Source organism: Lissotriton vulgaris, chromosome 9, assembly GCF_964263255.1.
Source record: "Lissotriton vulgaris chromosome 9, aLisVul1.2, whole genome shotgun sequence".
Lineage (NCBI taxonomy): Eukaryota > Metazoa > Chordata > Amphibia > Caudata > Salamandridae > Lissotriton > Lissotriton vulgaris.
In genome coordinates, this window is record NC_141697.1 from 931379474 (window position 1) to 931393407 (window position 13934).

The 13934-nt window shown below is 44.2% G+C and overlaps 1 protein-coding gene across 1 annotated transcript in view; it reads left to right on the top strand.

Annotated features, from left to right (window-relative positions):
• Positions 1 to 13934, top strand: part of IP6K1 (inositol hexakisphosphate kinase 1) — a 443018-nt gene that overhangs the window by 281571 nt on the left and 147513 nt on the right. The window contains exon 3 of the mRNA XM_086938771.1: positions 2140 to 2263. The gene's annotated coding sequence lies outside the window, so the exon portion shown is untranslated. The remainder of the gene's footprint in view (positions 1 to 2139; positions 2264 to 13934) is intronic.

A 13934-nucleotide genomic window follows, 5' to 3' on the forward strand; every position in this document is an offset into this window, starting at 1 on the left:
ATACTAATCAATTGTATGTCACCTGCATACGTGAAATGGGTCAAGCGATCCACAATTAATGTTATTAGCGATCAAAGTTAAATGTTTCAATACAGCGGGGGGAAGAAATTCACCTTGTACGTCACTACAGCTTATCTTCGGAGGACTTGAAACCTATTCCTCCAACTTCACCCTCTGTTCTCCCACTTAATGAACACCAGTTAAGAGCACTTCTTGTGACTCCTGGACCTGTGTGACTCGCTGTGACATCAGATGACCCAACAACAATTCCAAAAGGCGTACTTATTTTTCATGTTTTTGAAGAAAGGCAAGAGGCAGGAAAATGTAATGTGAGCAGAACTGAACTGTTCCTCTGCGACCCCACATGGTAAACCTTACCATGCTGTGGCTAAAGTCCAATCTCCCACATGGGAAACCTTACCATGCTGTGGCTAAAGTCCAATCTTCTTGGAGGCCAACTACATAAGAAAGTGGTCAGGCTGCTAAGGTTGGGTTTACATTTAACGGGGAGTTACGATTGCATCTTCAAGCGAAGCAGATGTGTTGAAATAGGAATGAGCGGTGGCTAGTTTGTGCTGCATCTATATACAAAATTTCAAAACTAACAACGTTGCAGTGTTCACAGGAAAAATAATTGGATGTCATTCTTTGGGTTAGTCCTAAGATTTCTTTCAAACCCCATTCTGATTATAAGTTTTATCCTTTGGAGGCAGCGTTCTTCTTATTTGAAGTCGTTTTTCTGAACTATTTAAAGCCAAATTATCTTCCTCTGACAATTTCAGGCTTGTCAGATATTTTGGCTGCACCTTTCACATTCTGCAACACACTGAAAGATACAGTGTGCTTCTGAAGGCAGCGGGTCAAGAATAGTTATTTCTGTGCTGTGTCTGGTGCAAAGATCTGATTGATAATGATTTAGGGTGGTTTCTGTTTCAGTAGATTACTGAAAGTGATTTGCTATCACTTTTTAGGTCGAGCCTAGCACAGCGCGCATGCACTGTCTATGGGCTTCTTGTGAGCATTCCAAACTTCCCCGAAACTGCTCCGTGTGGATGTGACTCTGCCCACACATTTGATTGGCCTATGCGTGTGGCTTTCAATAATGAAAGCACGCAAATGGCCAAAGGCGGGTGCATGTCCCACCTCTTCTTTAAATGTTCACTCCCACGGCCTTTGGGTCTCGGGAGTGAGCATCGGCGTGCAGGGAGCAGCTGCATTCCTCGCCTCGTAGTGGATCAGGTTACTGAATAAACACAGCGCAGTCGCTTTCACTTTCGTGGCCACCCTTGTTTTTGCAGGTATGCTTTAGTTTCTCGTGCATGGTTGAAGTGTTGTTTTGTTCAGTGCTAGTGTGGTTTCTTATGCTGAGTTAGTGTGGCTTACTCGGGGTCAGTCAGGATTGTTTCTTGTTCAGGATTAGTATGGCTTCTCGTGGTGGGTTAACAGTCCCGGTTTAGCACTCCTAGTGTGGGTTACTTCTGCACAGCTAGCCTGAACACGAGGGACGCGAAGTTCTGAACTGCAAGCCACACAGATCTCTGTAGCGCGCGCTTAACCCACTGAGCTACCACCTCGGGGTGAATCATTAGTGCTGTGTTGTCTGCCATTGTGACGATACAGCTCCTGGTGTTTGGAGGGAGCAGGGACATGCGCACCCGCCGCCGCCCTTCTCTTCTCGCCTCCTTCCTCTGCCCCCTCCACGGACACGCAAAGGCCAGCAATCTCGCCACATCCCCGGCCCCATCCCTGCTCTTGAGAAAGCGCTGCGATTTGATTGTCTGCAGTTTTTACACTGGAAGCTAAAGCTGTGCAGCCGGAATGCAATAAGGGCAGGTAATAACTGATTTTGTCCCCTCAGCCCAGACTAATCTCCCGGCCTGCGCACGGTCACACATGGTGCCCGCGGGGTAGGGGGACGTCCTCTCACATCGCTCCCCTCAGATTGCATGTCTGTGTATAATGGGACCTGTGTGCTCTGCTCTGATGTGGACGGTGTGCGCTTTCCATTTGACTTGGTGAGCTGTGCACCCGCTTGTGATAATGTAACAATACGTCAAGTGTGCACTCAAACCGCCACAACATGGAAATGTGTATTTACTTTGCCGTAATACAAAGTTAGTATGTGGTTTTTTTTTTCAGGCCGTCACATGAAAAAACTTTCCTTAAAAAGGCGGAAACTGCAGTCTGGAAGTCTCTTGTCCACGCTGTGATAATATAAAGTACTTTATCTGCGATAATACTGAAGACGAATTTTGTTTCTGTGGTGAGTTGAAAAGTGTGCTTACTCATTATAATTTCCAAAATGTATTTTATTCCTTTGATAATGATGACAGCGTATATTTTTAGTGCTGTGTCGAAGTGGGCACTTTTTGTATGGTTATATAGGAACTAGGTTCAAAAACCTAGTTCTTTCTTGTCTAAAAGCTTATTTCCTGAAGAAATCCCCCATACGCGCTCTGCTTCCTGGGCGACCTTCAACAAAAGGGGAACACCTTGAAGGAACATTTATTTTTGGGATATTTGGGCTCAAAGAACAAAACCCTTGCTCTTACGAAAAAATACCTACATATTTCAAATAAAATCAATAAACAGAAGAAACCATGGCATTATAAAACAAACATTTCCAATGCAATAGGTCTCGCATTTACGCAAGTTTAAGCTATTGCATTGTAAATGACAATGCATTTTATTTGTTTCAAAAACCAAAACATAAATAAAAGGCATTGTCATTTACAATGTCAATAGCTCAAACACGCGTAAATGCGAGACCTGTTGCATTACAAATGCTTGTTCAGTAATACTGGGGAGCTAATGCATGCCTGCAGCTGGCCTAAAGGCCGCCACATGAGCATTCTATCTGCATCACTCCCTCAAAGCTCCATACCCTTGCTATGAGTTCAGTCAAGAGGTCTTATGAAACTGGTTTGCTTTAGTTTTTGACTTTTGTGCTGCATGTCTCCTCTTCCCTTTCTTCTTGTGGGATCTTCCCATCTGAGATAGCTAGGACAGAAGTATAAGCTGCTGTTCCTTCTTATTCATAGGCGTCTGCTATACCCTCCCTGGTACCACTCTGCCATCTGACTTAAACTATCACTTCAATAGGCTCCTATTAAAAAAAGATGGCAGCAAGTTTGCTGTTCTGTGCATATACCTGTCTGTGCGTAAAAATGCATACCTTTCCACAGTACTGGCACCACACACCTCTGGACCAGTTCCAGAAGCACTGTTCAGTCCTGCTTATAGCTGACCAGGCTACCTGTAGGTTGGAAAGAGGAGCAAGGAATAAGACTCCGGATGAATGTAACTATATTTATTTAAATAATTATGTAGGGCTGGTTCGCAAAAGCATTTATGCATACCAGAAGTATTGTGACTGGAGTAGTCTGAATGCCTACTCTTTATGCCTTTGTAAATCGTCCATAAAATACAAGTAGAAGGCATAATTTTCTGTTGTCCTAATTGTGCTTAGTGTTTTAGGCGTCGTCCTCAAGTTACTGGTCCACTTCACCTGAGTCCAAGTTGACCTAGCAATCTTGGTACAGTTCCATGGTCTAATCTAGAAGACCATTGTCCAAGACCAAAGATTTGAGTTTCATCCACATCCGTACTTGATCTACCTTGTCTTCATTTTTTTAGACATATGTGGAAACTGCAGGTGTAATGAGCAAATCATACAATAATATTTCCCAAAGCATTTTTATTTCGGTGTAAACATTTTCATTCAGAACAATCTTCCTTTTCATCTTTTCCTACTAAAATGTGGAAGGACCTCTGCTCTACCCTAAAGGCCTTATTACAACTTTGGCGGTCTTCCAATGGGACCGCTACTGCAGCTATCTCAGGAAGACTGCCATGGCAGTGGTGAGCTTACCTGCCGGATTATGAGTGTAGTCCAGTGTGGGCAGGCAGTGCTGCAGCGGCCTCACAGTGGTGGCTTTGTTAGGTTTATAGGAGGGCCTAACCAGCATACCTCCGCTGTGAGAGTGCCTGCAGCACGTTCCTGCACAATGTTTCATGCATCATGTCGTGCATGCAGGAACACGGTGCAGTTCCAGGGAGCCACATGTGCCCCCGCATGCATCCCCAGTCCAAGACTTGTCTGGTGGGGGGCCCTGTGAGGGCCCCTTGACCTGCATGTCCGTCACCCTTTTAATGGCAGGGTCTCTGCCATGAAAAGGGCAATGAATATGCAGGTTGGAATATGCTCGGCGGTGTCGGCATCAGCACATCCAGCATATTCAGGCTGTTGTCGAGCTGCCGCTGCAGCATGATCCTTGATTCCGGTGGAGGCAGCTGTCTTACAACAGTCCCACCGACACCTCATACTCCTAATGAGGCCCTAAGTCATGATGATGTTGATCAAAGGTGATGGTTGAGAATTGCAGGTTAAAGTTAGCTTCACATCATGATGCAGACGCCTTCAGGAACAGTGGTAACCTCGAATGTAACACAATATATGGAAACAATACCCTGATGCGTTACAGCGTCAAAAATAGAAATGTAAATGATATGAGTAAGTACAGGGCACATGGAAGCGTTGCTGGCACCCTTGATCAGCGGCTGCATTTGATGAGCTGGAGTCCTGGAACAGAGACTACGACAGCGTCGGTTTTCGGATTCCTGGCCTCAGCCTTTCATTCATTGACTGAAAGGTACATGTTGACAAGGGACAGCAACCTTCCCATGCACTGAGCCTCATCAAGCATGAAGTAATGTACTGGAGAGCTGCCACGCCTTGCCTGGAAACTATGCCTTCTGTAGTCCCAGCAGCAGAACAACTTGGAGACCAGTACCTGCAGCGTCCCTGATACTGGTGGCGCTTGTATGGATAGGAACTATATTTATTGGCATTTAGGGCCAAATTCATAACTTGTTTCACGCAACTAGAGTCCTGAATGAGCGTATAAACGAACATTTCCATTTCTAAATTGGAAATGCTGATTCCGAAAAAGTGAAAGGGTAGAAAAGACTCCCTAGTAGTTTGACTCTTTCGTTTAAGTGTGGGAACGAAGAAATGGAAATCAAAGATTTTGTGTACACACATAAAAGTTGTATTACGTGAGTATTCACAAAATAATTGCAGCTAGCTAGACCTTGAGAGAAAGAGAATGAGAGAAGTGTACCGGGGATCGGTCTAGAAATACAACACCTGGTATATATTTCCTGGATCTAAACCTGATAAAAATGTGTGTACATGCAAAACCTATAGATTTAGGACAGGACAATTCTATAAATCTAAGTCAACGAACACACCCTATCAACGTCCACTTTCCCTCAATTACATGGACCACCTGTGAGGCATTTCCTGCCTGAGAGACATTGTTCTTTCGCGTTTTTCTACTTTCTGCAGTAGTTTCGTGACGTAGATTTTAATCTTAGAATATGCTTTTAATATGGTGGCTTTCCATTTCTGATTATTGGCAGAAGTGGTTCTGACCTAGTCAGTCTGAGCCTGTCTTTTGCCACAACTTTAAGTCATTGGTTATCCTGCTTCAGGAGAAATTATTATACACCTTTTTTGTTGCAGAATTTCTGTCATTACCTTTCTCTAAATAGGCCTTTGGGTTTGTGAATTCGGAGCCATTGTGTTGCATGAGATTGCCAACTTGAAGGTTGCCTTAGAGGTTAAAAAAGAGAACGTCAGAGCCTATTGCTGATTATAAAATATAGGAGTCTGACTTAAATAATTCAAAATAGAACTGTAAAAGCGAAGTGATGAGTGAGAGTAGGATACTTTATAGAATATTCATGACGAGAATTTTTTTAAATTAGGCTTAACTTAAATATATATATATATATATATATATATATATATATATATATATATACTGAAAGACCATTAAATAATAGAAAACTTGTCTCGCATAGAAAGTAAGTAACAACGCTCCTTCATTTCTCCCCCTCTTTGTTAAGGCACTCTGTGCCTTATTTGGAGTTTGGTGGACGGAATTTGGCGGGTGTCCTTCTGCCGTATTACATGTGCATTGTGGCCTACAGCACTTGAAATACAGTAGGCGTAATGTCTATTACGTTTGTGATGGAGTACCCGACTGCCAAATGCTAAAGCAGGCCCTCTTGTCTTCTTGGGCAGGGCTGTTGATAGCTTGGAGGCATTGCAGGAAAGGAGCAGTCCTGGGTAAATGAAGTACTAGCTGATTCTCCATTACCTGTGCCAACTCTGTATTCTGTGCTCCATAGAGGCAGCAGTCTGCTGTAGTGACATAGTACCATTACCAGTTGGGGAAGCCTATGAGCGTCTCTTGATTTTCTGCTGAAGCCTTGCCTACTTTCATATTTTTATTTTTATTGAAAGTTATTTGTAGAGTTATATTTTTCAGAGCCTAAAGAACCTAATTTTGAAAGGATTTATTCGTGAAATATATTTGAGTAGGATTTGTCAAATGCGACATAATGCATAGAGGCCATGGTACTGATAGCAGTACTCTTCATATATAAGAGCGGCACTTAATTGCTCGTTACTAAAAAGAAAGTAACCATGAAGCCAGTATGAAGCTGCACAGCTCAGGATATGAATATAACAAATCCTTGTAATCATAGTCCAGCAAGCAGGGCAGTCTCCACGTGGCAGCACTCCAAACAAGAATGTCACTCGCCAATGGCCTTCAAACTTGGGTTTCAAAGTAGCCCTCTCCTTGTATTCTGGCCAAAGAGGTCCACCCTAGCAAAGTTGCACTTCTTCCAGTGAGGCAAAGCTTGATAACTATTAGTTTCTTCCAATGTTTCCTTTTTTTTATCCTCATACACATGTTTAGCTCTCCATGATGATATTCGTTCAATATATTTGAGTATAACATATGTATCGAGGGAGATGAAACAATTAATCAGGCCACACTGCTGAAAGCAGTGCTTTTAAAGTTGGAGGTGGCCAGTCATTCAGGTATGTTTTATATTAGAATATATCTAATATATTCTCTAGAAACTACAGTGTTGCACTGCTCATGATACAAGTTCAACAAATACTTGCCAAAGTACGCAGTTAATGCACTTTGTTTCTCATATTTTTTTCTGTCTTGTCAGTTGATACAGTAGCTTGTGTTTTTCTTTTTTTTTTCTGCCATGACACAGCAGATCCAGTGATTTATCTCCTTTCTCAACATGTATCTGTTTTTTTTTAATATTGAAAGTTTTGATAATGGAGTACATTTTGGGCCAAAACCATATTTGCTTAGATAATGAAGCACCGTAATATACCAACCCATATCAGGGTATCGTGGATCCTAGGCAAACTGGGGCATTTATCCTGGGTTTAACTCTCTTACAAATATGACCTCGTTATTATCAACGTACACTTACATTTACAATCACAAATGTAGTTAAGTAGTTTAGCTGCAATTTCTTTGCCAGGTCCCTTTTTCGTTTTTGCTTAATTTAAGGCTAAATGGTTTGAAGTCACGTAAAAATACTCTTGTGTTACTGTTCACAACATATCTATTGTGAGAACAACAAAAAGGCTATCTCGACTCACTCTCGAGTGCCAGGTTTATTAAAGCCATTGCAGGTTCAGGTGTCCTTGGGTATGAACAATTAATTCTCTAACTCGCAGAAAAATTAGAGACTGGGTAGAGTAAGAGGTGCGTGATATTTCTGGTCGTTTGAAAGATTCTTTATTGGTGACTAAGCTTTTTGAGCTGTTCCAGAAACCGACAGAGGAACAAAAACAGACTATTTGGTCCCTGAGAAGATAAAGAAAATCCAGCTGTTTACCCAACTGGAACTAAACTTAGCACTTGGGTAATAGGCTATACCAATGGTCTCATGCCTTAGTGCTGGTCGAAGACCTTTGTTGAAGTTTCCTAGTAGGTATATGTCCTCTAGGAGTACTTGGATTGAAACCAAAAGTTGCAGTAGCCCAGGCCATGGTTCAGGGCTCAAGATGTTTAGTTTGGAAGATATCACATTTATATCTGAAAGGGGATGATTTCCCTTTAGGATTCATCATTTGGTCTGCATTTTCACTCAACTCGGGAGTGGAATTATTACCATACTGGGGAGTGGTGATGAATTGTAATTTTTCAGCACCTGGGAAAAGTTTGGACAAGCTGGTAGCATTTTGGTACTTGCCTAATCCAAACTCCTCTCCGGTGGTTATGGACTGGCTACACAAGCGTGTTCCTTCTACTCAATTTTGGCTACTCTAGCTATCTGTCCCATTGAGATATCAGTCTGTCTTGACAGTCTTTTATGGTTTAAATCTTTAATTGATTTTCAAACAGATACAAAAAGCAAGACCCTCAGCTCCTTGAAGACAGTGCAAATGAGACAACGAGGTCACAAGACATATTATTACTAAAGGCAATAAGAGTGGAGCGGGCCTGCGAAAATTAAAGAAAAAAACAAGACAAATAAGAGGGACAACATTCCCCCCCTCCCCCACCCCCTCCACTCCCTCCCCCTTGTCCACCATTAACAGAGAAGAGCATTCTAGGGATCTGCGCCGTTGTTTGCGATGCTTCAGGGAATCGCTGCCTGGGTGCTGTGTGTCTGAAAGGCGAAGTAGTCGAAGGTATCGAGGACACGTCAACTCTCGGAATTCGGACACTAGTAAGGTCAAGAAGGATGCTACAACTCTGGGAATTCAGACCCACGGCCGACCAACGGGAGGGTACGTTTCTCCATGCTTAACACCAGCCAGACGTTGGCCCTGGCGCTGCCAGACGGATGGGGAGGTCTCAGACCCTGAGCAAGTGCCAGGCCCAGTAGATGACAGGAATCGATAAGTGAGCGTAACTGATGGAGTTTGCCATTATATCGAAAGTTAAGGCGGAATGGGTGACCCCAGGAATACGGGATACCTTGCTGCCTTAGATGTTCAGCCACGGGGCGAAATTGCCGGTGGCGCTGAAGTGTGATCAGGGCCAGATCTTGATAGAGTACTTGAGAGTGCCCCTGGAAGGAGATAGGGTGGAGGGATCTTGCCTTCGTGAGGATAGCTTCTTTAGTTCTGAAATCTTGGACACACATAAGGATGTCTTCTGGGGAGGGGTCGGGGCATTAGGCACGCGGGTTTGACCAACTCTGTGCGCCCGGTCTAAGGTAATCTCAGCGTCAGCAGAGGCCCCCAGGATGTGGTGGAACAAGCCCGTTATGAATGCAAAGAGGTCCTTGGTGTCTTCCGATGCCTTCACCCCTCGGATCCGAATGTTGTGCATGCGCGACCTGTTTTCTAGATCCTCCAGGTGGGTTTGGACATCAAGGTGCTGATCGTAGTATCTCCTGTTGGAGCATGTTCACTTTGGTCGCTGTAGTATAACTCTTGTCCTCCAACGTTGCAACGGGTTACCCCACCTCATCTACGTCTCTGTGGATCTCCTTTATCTCAGCTGTGAGATCTGCTTTCACAGTTTTCAAGTTGGCTCTGAGAGTATGGAACAGATTCCCAAAAACGCCTTTGTAATGGGTCCGTCACCGGCACTAGGAGACTGTTGCAGGGCCGCCATTTTGGGCATCGGAGCTGCTAAGTTGGGGATGGAATGTGCGCATCTGAAGATTTCTTTCAGAGGCTTCTGCTTCCTTGTCCTGGAAGAGGACATAATCGTGCAGCCTCTGACGGACGGCCAGTGATGGGAGGTATGTATCGGCTTAGCCATCTCGTGGCGAGAGGTGCTGAAGCTTCGATTCTGTGAGTGCAGAGCTGGCCTCGATCATCCCCACTTGTCTCCACCTCAACCGGTCACCAAAAAGGCTCTACCCGCTTCCAGGCAAGGGGCCTTCTAGGCACACCAGCCTCCGATGTGCAGATGTTATCGGTGAGGGTGCATCCCACAGTGCGTGCAGGTATACGAAGTTGGCTTTGAATACTCGGTCCGGGTTAGGTCCCCCTCAGCAACCCGCAGCATATGGCACGTCCAGTGGATATCCGGCTTCTGTCAGCACACCTTTTCCCCGTCGGAGTGGGGGGCAGCTTCGATGACCTCACCACCTACACAAAACCAATGGCGTATGTGTCCGCCTCTCAGGCAACAACACGGGGCTTGAGCTCCTCCCTGGGTGCTGGCTGGATGATTTCTGCTTCCAGCAGAGGGTCCACCTATCAGGGCCACAGCAAGGAAAGGTAGAATGGGCACCAAGGGGATGAGGCAAAATCGCAGTGTATCTCCACCGCCCCAGCTCACCCGCGGCCCCCGCTCCCAGCACTCGCAGTCCGATCCAGGGGGACAGGAGTGTCGCCGTCAGGGCCCAATCGGTTGATGCTGTAGGCCGCCGCCACCAAAATCGGGGCTGGGGATCCAGCAGCTTCGTTTGACGTGTGATGGTGACCCCCCGATGGGATAGCAGCGTGGGAGAGGGAGAGATCTTACCTCGATCCCAGCTGGGGGTATCCGATGAAGTGTGAGCTTCTCAGGGGTGCCTGGCGGTCTCCGGGAGCCATGTGGCTAGCAAGGACCACGCCACCTCCAGAGCGTAGGCCCTCTCAACCTCCGAAGCAGAAGACGTTGACGTCCAGGCGGTGTGCTGGGCGACCCGCGTGTCGTCCGGGTGTCCAGGCAGGGGCCGATGGAAGAGAAGCTGGCCCCGGCGGCCCCCGTCTCAAACTGCCGCCTTGTTGGAGACTCTGCTGAGCGTCGGCGGGTGTAGGCCGGTCTTCCTCTCTTACCGCCCACGTCGAGGTGCGCTGAAGTCGTCCGCGACCAATCGCAGTCGAGGGTTGCGAGTCACCAGGGAAGCCTCCCGCCGGTGCTACCAGTGCTCGTAGATGCTAATTGCGGCGGGCAGGAGCTACGGACAACACGTCCTACTTCGCCATCTTGACCACGTCCCCCCTTGACAGTCTTTTAAGGATGGCTTCGGGTTGCAACCTTGTCTGTCACCTTTTTTGTATCTGTATGGTTAATTTTACTTAGCTGATCAGTGTACTTCACATGATTGTCAATAATTAAAAAACTAGGTTCAACACCGCAACCATGGATGAATCGGAGAACCATTCGGCTGAGTCAAAAATCCACGGCTAGAAACCAGATGGTATCTATACGCGTTTCGGCACAAAGAGTGCCTTCACCAGGAAAAGCCACAAAATAATATCTCTTGAGACCTGCAAATAAAAAAAGTAGATGTATATATAGTTCCTTCAACTAGGTGTAACTAACTAGAATAATGAGGTAAATTTATTTTGTTGCTTCGCTTCTATTAACGTTGTGCAGAGTCCCAAATACCAAACACTCGATACGAACAATAAAGAAATCATAGAAAAAGTAAAAGTATAGTTCAAAGACCCAATAGGGTGCTGCAGCAACATATTCTGTGAGAAGCCCATGCCATGCATCCACCAGAAAGAGCATACCGAAAAAGAAAAGAATTCCTGCATGCATGAAAATACAATCAAACCACCAAGTGTAGATAAGCCTAAGAGAAAATATAAATATTCTAAAATTGCAGGAGTCTCTGAGACAAAATGCGGGGATTCAAGGGGAAAATCCTCTGAAGCACAAATATTCAAGGCATTGCGATGGCAGAACTCAACTGTTCTAAGTTATTACAGTTGAGCTCTGATGTAATTTCTATATAATTAGAAGCTTGTCGCGTCATAGGACACCTATTATATATGGGATAAAGTTCACCCACTATACATTATGAGAATATTGCAGTGTACTGAGGAGTTCCATGTAACAAGGCAGAGTTCCATTATAAGTTTATGAAACCCTGAGTTGATTGACTTGCAATATCCTTATGTACAGCAGGGGGTACTTTATTCCTTATAATACATGGCACACCATCACCTTTCTCCTGAGCATCTTAGATCCTTGGTGTGTAGCTATTTCATATGAAAGAGAGCCTGTTTGCAAACACGAAGAATAAAAATACAATTTCTAGTGTAAAATCAAACACATCAAAAAAAGCTGTTCCATCAATGGAAATGACAAGCTTGCTATGCAGTCAGCTGACAACTGTACAATTGTGGTACGCACATCACAGTTAACCCCCTTTGTGCATTTCTGATCTCTTCAAACATCTCCATCACTGAAAGGGCCTGAAGTGCTTTTTATGACCTAAATACTGGGGAGAACCTACCATCAAAACTGGTGATGCAAGGTAGTGAAGATTTGCATATTTGCTGCAAAAAGATATTCTAATTAGTTTAATATAAGTGCATTTTTTAATAAAAGGTGCAGTTGATCTGAATGTGTAGAAACATACATAAATATTCTAATTTGTATATAGTTACCTAGGAAGTGCAAAAAATAAACATTTAGCCATAAATATCTCCTTATTACTATACAGCTAGAAAAACAGAGCAGAAGAAAGAAAAGTAACATTCCCTTTTCTTCCTTAAGCAGCTGTTTCATTATACTCCTTCAACTACCGGCTCTTGCAGCAGGCATTCTGACTTCACTTCCGTACTTATTCCTATATAATAGGCAACTGAGTGTGTCACAAGTTTCCTATTCTAAAGAAATTGGAGAGCAATTTTCATAAAGGAATTGCGGAATCCTGTATATTATATACGGGATAAAGTCACCAAAGAGTTCCATGACCATATAGCGGTATAAGGTCGAACTACGAGGTGACTTGCAATATCCTTATTGTGTACGGCAGGAGGGTACTATGTTCCTTATAATATATCATTACATGTCACCTTTCCCCCAAACCACTTAAATCCGTAGTGCATACCTCTTTCATAGGATCCAGAGAGCATGTTTGCAAACAAAGAATGAAAATACAATCTCTGCTGCAAAATGAAAACAAATCTTTCATATGAATAGTTCCATAAACTTAAAAAGTAACTCTGCCTTCGGTCTCATGCCTCCTATATGGTCATGGATCTCCTCAGTGACTTGCAATATCTTTAGAATGGCTGGAAGCGGTCACTTTATCCCATATATAGTAGGCGACTGAGTGCAACAGAAGTTGCAGATGAAAAATAAATTAGAGACAGTTTTTTAATGCAGAGATTGCATAATCCCATGTATTATAAACGTATTGCCAAGATCGAGTAATGGCAGTTCTTGAGGAAACCTTCCTGTGGACATTTAGGGCCAGATGTAGGTGGCCCCATATCGGTCGGTAACGGACGAAATTACCGAATTTCGGCCGTTACCGACCGGTATTGGGCATTTGGGATGTAGGTGGCCTAAATTGCAAATTCGGTAATTTACCGATTCGGTATTTTGAGGAATCGGTAAATTACCGATTCCTTAAAATACCGAATCGGTAAATTACTGAATTTGCAATGTAGGGAACACTCAAATGAGTGATTGTCCCATTTTAGGATTCGTTATTTACCACCAACTATAAGTTGGTGGTAAATAAGGAATACCATTGAAAATGCAAATCAGTGCACTTTCAAAGGTGCCATGTGGCAGACATACATGCCCTTAGGGCATGTATGTGTGCCACATGTGCACCCATACCCAATTGAGGGGTGCAACAGGGTGTCAAAGTGACACCCTGCCACCCTTCAATGTTTTCCCCCTTGGCCCATAGGAATGAATACCAATTACCGAATCGGTAAATACCGATTCGGTAAATACCGAATCTTACAGATTCTGTAATTTTTAACGAAAAATTACAGACATCCCTTTCACCTATTGTTAAATACTGAATCGGTAAAATTCGGTATTTAAGAATAGGTAAATTGAGATTACCTACATCTGGCCCTTAGAGTTACAATTTAGATATCGGTGCCAACTCATCACAACCTTCTGTGCTAAGTGGACAGATAAAGTGTCAGAGCACAGAGTGGTCGGCGTACAAGGGGCATCACAAAGATTTACCCAGCTTTTGTTGTTGTTTCCAGCGTATGTTTCCCATCGTGGAAAATGGATATTGCCCCAGTGTGTTAGGAGTTGCAAATCGGCCACCAGGATTTTACGATCTAATATATCTAGGCAGGTGGTGTTGTGGTCACAAGGTACCTCCAGGTAGCCTGGGGTTGGCGGTGAAAGTGCATTGGTGCAAAAGATGTGAGGGCATCCAAG